Source organism: Vombatus ursinus, unplaced genomic scaffold (genome assembly GCF_900497805.2).
Source record: "Vombatus ursinus unplaced genomic scaffold, bare-nosed wombat genome assembly UNPS02001419.1, whole genome shotgun sequence".
Lineage (NCBI taxonomy): Eukaryota > Metazoa > Chordata > Mammalia > Diprotodontia > Vombatidae > Vombatus > Vombatus ursinus.
Genome location: NW_020941197.1, coordinates 3,348,599 through 3,354,598, shown reverse-complemented (window position 1 = coordinate 3,354,598; position 6,000 = coordinate 3,348,599).

The window sequence follows — 6,000 nt, the reverse complement described above, 5'->3', positions numbered from 1 at the left end:
ATTTCCAAATAGTCCAGACTCTCTGAACTTGTTCCACCATAAGGCTCAAGAAACAAACAAAAAAAACTTGGAAGTTTGTTTTGGACCAGTGGTGGGGAACCTGCAACCTTGAGGCCACATATAGCCCTCTAGGTTCTCATGTGTGGTCTTCACAAGGGGAATTGTTCTGTGAAGTTTGGATTCAGTCAAAGGGCCACACTTGATGACCTACAGGACCACATGTGGCCTCAAGGCTGCAGGTTCCCCATTCCTGGAGAAAGCTATTGCCATTGATGGCAATGTGATAGAGGGGAACTAGAACTAGCTCCAGATTAAATCCCACCTCTTATGGCTATTACTTGTATGATTGGTCAGTAATTTAGTCAAGCCTAACTCTTTGTGATCCAATGGACCTTAGCACTCCAGTCCCTTTTATCCTCCACTATCTCTCAAAGTCTGTCCAAGTTCACGTATGTTGTTACCATGACATCATCTATCCAATTCATCCTCTGCCATCTCTTTTTTCTTTTGCCTTCATTCTTCCCAGCATCATGGTCTTTCCCAATGAATCCCATCTTTTCACTATGTGGCCAAAGTATTTAAGCTTTGGCTTTGATATTTGACCTTCCAGTATTGACTCATTTGATCTACTTGCCATTTAAGGGACTCTCAAAAGTCTTCTCCAGAACCACAATTCAAATGCATCAATTTTGTGATGCTCAGTTTTCTTATTGTCCAACTGTCATGGCCATACATTGCTACTGGAAAAGCCATAGCTTTGACTATATAGACCTTTGTTGACAAGGTGGTGTCTTTGATTTTAGTATGCTGTCCAGATTTGACATAGCTTTCCTTCTAAGAAGCAAGCATCTTTTAATTTCATGACTTTGGTCACCATCTACAGTGATCTTTGAGCCCAAGAATATAAAACCTGACACTGTGTCCATTTCTTCTTCTATTTGTGAGGAAGTGATAGGACCAGTTGCCAAGATCTCAGTTTTTTTAATGTCAAGCTTCAAGCCAGCTTTTATACTCTTTTCTTTTATCCTCATAAAGAGGCTTCATAATTCTTCACTTTTTGCCATCAGAGTGGTATCTTCTGTACATCTGAGATTATTGATATTTCTCCTGGCATCCTTAATACCAACTTTTGATTCATTCATCTTGGCATTTCTAATTATGTACTCTGCATATAAGTTAAATATACAAGAAGACAATATACAGCCTTGTTGTATTCCTTTTCCCATCTTAAAACAATCAGTTGTTCTAACTGTTGCTTCTTGACTTCCATACAGATTCCTTAGAGACAAGTAAGATGATCTGGTATTCTTAGTCTCTTTGAGGACTTGCCACATTTTGTGGTGATCCACATAGTCAAAGGCTTTAATGTAGTCAATGAAGCAAAAGTAGATGTTTTTCTGGAGGTTGCACAGTTGATAGAGTGTTGGATCTGATGTCAGGAAGACTCATCTTCCTGAGTTTAAATCTGGCCTTAGATACTTGCTAGCTGTGTGACTCTGAGCAAATCAGTAAACCCTGCTTGCCTCAGTTCCTCATATGTAAAATGAGCTGGAGAAGGAAATGCTAAACTACCTCCAGTATCTTTACCAAGAAAACCCCAAATGGTGTCACAAAGAATCAGACATGTCAGAAACAACTCAACAACAAGAAGTATGCATAAAATTAGGCACTGCAAACATGAAGACAAAAGTGAAACTTGTTTGTCTTTGAGGAGCTAGCATTCTACTGGTGAATATCATATTTATACAGATTAAAAAGAGAGAATATATTTAAAGTTATACAAAATAATTTCAAGCAAGAGAGTGCATTAACAACTGGGGACCTTACAAAAGGCCTTAGGTATTTGGCAGCACTTGTGCTATGCTTTGAAGAAAGTGAGAAATTTTAAGAGACAAAGATGAGGAAAGAGTACATTCTAGACAAGAGGAGTCATCTGTGCAACACTATTGAGGCAGGAATAAAATGTTGCTTATAGGAAAAGATGGAATGAAAATTTCATGAAGGGCAGAGATATGTCAAAAATTGGAAAAGTAAGCGGGCACGAGAAATTAAAGAGCTTTGGATGGTAAGCTGAGGAGTTTGTAATTTGTCCTAGAGGTAATAGAGAGCCACTGAAAATTTTTGAGGTGTGATGATTAGATCTATTTTTAGGAATGTCACTTTAGAAGCTCATAAGTTTGCAACTGGGATGGATATCAGAGGTCATATATTTCAATGCACCCATTTCAGGTGAGGAAACTGAGGTCCAAAGTGGTTAAATTACTTACTAAGATCACATGAAAATTAAATTTAAGAGCTGGAATACAAACCCAGATCTCATGTCTCCTGATCCAGACTGTACCATGCTGACTGGATTTTCAAAGAGAAAAACTGGAAGCAGAGAGAACATGAAGGAGACTATTGCAATAGAGAGGATGAAGGACAGAACTATGTTAGAGGCTAAATTTATGGAGAAAGGTAATGGATTTAAGAAATGATATGGTGGTTAAATATATAAGATTTGGCAACTAATAGGATATGGAGGATGAGGGAGAGGGAAAGGTCAGTGATGACTTTGAGATTTCACAGCTAGGTAACTGGAAGGATAATATTGGCCTTGACAGAAACAATAAAATTGGTAGAAAGATGGGTTTAGTGGAAATCCATTTTGACTGTGTTGAGTTCACTATGTACATGGCACATTATGATGGAAATAGCCAGATGGCAATTGAAAATATGGAACTTGAATGGAGAGAGATGAAAGCTGGATATATAGGTTTTGGAATTATCTACATAGAGATTATAGTTGAGCCTATGGGAACTAATGGAGAAACTATACAGAAAGAGAAGAGGACCCAAGATAGAGCTTTAGAATTAGTTAGAAACAGGATGATGGTGCAGCACAGGAAACTGATAAAGAACTATCAGATAAGTAGGAAAAGAGAGAGAATTGTTATGAAAATCAAGAAAAGAGTGTCTAGAAGAAAAGAGTGGTTGGTAGGATCAAATTTGACAGAGATCAAATAGAATGAAGATTCAGAAAAGAGAGACTCTAGAGTAAACTCTGTTTGCCTCAGTTTCTTCATCTGTAAAATGAGCTGGAGGAGAAAATGGCAAACCACTTCAGTATCTTTGCCAAGAAAACCCCAAAAGAGGTCACAAAATGTCAGTCACAACTGAAACAACTGAACAACAAGAGAAAACCATCTTAAAGTATTATTCCTAGCAGAATCCTGGTCAGCATTTCAAGGCTCATGGTCATTTTGGAAGTGACTGTCCAGAGCCATATATGGTACAACTCCTCTCCCCCACTCATTCATCTTATGTTTCTCACCTAGATTACTCAAAAGCCTGAATGCAGGGTGGACAAATTTTGTGAGGTGAATGTGCCTTGTTATTGCTTATCACTAGACATTGATCACTACTCCCAAATTGTGACGGGGTAGATACCATATTTTTAAGAGCAGTCAGCACTCTGATCCTTCTTCAAGTACCTCAAATCCATGTTCCTGCAAAAGTTCACCTATCTTTGCATCATGCTAGAAATGGATGCCATAGAGGCAGATGTTGAATAGAGTCTACAAGCATTTCACTGATTAAATTTTTTGACTGGGTGAAAGAATATTAGGCTCCCAGAGTTGGATCACACATTGGCAGGATGTTATATTCTCTCAGAATTATGGTACGAAGTCTCAAATGGCATTTTTATTCATAATTATGGTACTTCTCAGACCATATCATTGTGCTTTGGAACTAAAATATTTTGGGAGATAATGGAAAAAATGGAAGATGTATAATATCAGATTACCATCTGAGAGAAGATGGTTTTAACATTGACTGTATTAAATTTATCCACCTTTACCACAAAAGAGTAGTGGCATAAGTTTTGGTAGGTCAGGAGGGGCATGGTGAAAAAAAATGTATTAGGGTATGATTGAAGCAGGTATTTTGTTAGCTCAGGGTTGATGTTGGGATGAATGAGGCACTCGTAGGTCAATGAACAATTAACAAAAGAAAGTTTACTTAGTCCTGACATAGGATATTTGGCAAGTATACAACAGCCCTTAGCTTAGATAGATGTGCCCCTTTTATCTATATAAAAGAATGCATCTAGACACCAGACCAGATTGCATTCACTTGCCCTGTTTTGGGACATCCACCAAGTCTGAAGGATCCCAATGCCACGTGGATGTTAGGTGACCAGAAAGCCATGTCAGGGAAAGTGGAGGCTACCAGAAAACTGAGTCCATAGATGAGCAGCTTGAGTCTTGCCCCACCCTAGGGTCTACCAATTATAATCTTTGTTGTCTTTTAGGGAAAACTAACCCAAATCATGTTGTAGGGAGGGGAGAAAGGTAGGGAGAAACTCTGGTAGATATCACAATACCTTTTCAAATATTAGAACACTTCCTCCATAGGAATAGACCACTGTAAGTTATTGTGGGATTTAAGGTGAACTGGTATGGGGGGGGTTGACAAGAATTATGTTAGTGATAAATCAGCAAGAATACCCTAAAAAGCCCAGAAATCATGGTAGGTCTTTTATGGTGGTTGGTCATTGTAGTAGGACTGAATACATCATCTTGGGTTCAATTTTAACCCCTCTTTCTACATAATGTATACCCAAAAGGAAGTCTCATGGATCACTGGGCCCATATCTATCTTCTCAATCCTTAGTATAAAGACATAAGGCTTCTTCTGATTGGGCCAGGGTGAGGTCAGCAAAATATCCCCAGAACTGATGAAAGGCCTGGGTCTAGAATATTTAGTAGTTGGGGAGCAAAAACTCAACCAACAGGGCAAGATGGCTGAAAGATGAAGCTGGAATGAAAGTAGGATCTAAGTGCTGTTCTTTTTGCCAAGGTCACTTGTTTTGGGCTCCTCACATCTCAGATTAAGCAACTTAACAAATTGTCTCCTAGCTACCTATGGCATAAATACAGTCTACCTTCTGACTATTTCCCCAGCAATAGCATTTCTGAACCTGGTGTAGAGATCCTGAGGTCTGTGATATTTGGGATGCCTGGCACAGATTTTTCCCGGGAGTGGAGGAGTTGCTCTCTGTGAAAGTTCTGTTAGGTGAACTCCTGAAAGGACACTTCTACTTTAGAAAATTCATCTGTGATGAAGCCTACTAATCCCTCCCAGAAGTGGCTGATCGGGGTGGCCTTGTTCCCATCAGGTTCTTGGCATGCTGCCTGGAAGGTATTCTTATATTTCACAACTGAGCTATGATCCTGATGAAGCTGTCAAAGTCATCATTTGACAGTTTTAGGCTGCAGTCAATCAGCAGATGTTCAGTGTAATTCTACCCTGAAGAGTTCAAAGCTGGCTGGTGGGAATTTGTATGATGTCATGTATAGCTCAGACCCTTGTAATCTGAATATCATAAACCCAACTCTGACTTGGCATGATGATAATTTCTTGGGTTAATGCTTCAGGCATACCCATACTTGAGCCGGGAAATTAGACAAGTTTGTCAGTATTCCCTTTCAATTTATTCCAAGGATCAAGTTAGCTTAATTGATTAAGTGAAGATGGATTTCTTCCTTCAGAATTATCACTTACCCCCATAGGTTAAGTTTCTTTAGTTGTCTTCTAGAATGAAAACTCTATGAGGACAGGGGGTGTTTTATTTTTGTTTCATCTTTGTACCCCTAAATAAAAGTTCCAGAATATGTAGTTCCAGAACAATGATGATGAGATTTCTTTGAGCCCATGCATCATACAGCAGAAGGTAAGCCTCCTGATTGGTCCTGGGGAGCAGAGGATGTTTATGAGAACAAATAATATGGAATCATTCAGAGAAAACCAGAATAACAGTCCCCAAAAGTCAGCCCAAGTTATAAGTAGAAGGGTAAGAAGAGGATGATCAGGAATAAAAGCCAAAAGTTGGTCTGGGTCATTTAGTGGGAAGGCATGAAGACATTAATCAGGAGTCAAGCTCCAAAAACCTGGCCAAGTTTGGTACCTGGATGGAATTAATTAGGATCAAGTTTCAATCAAGGTCCTGCATAAACC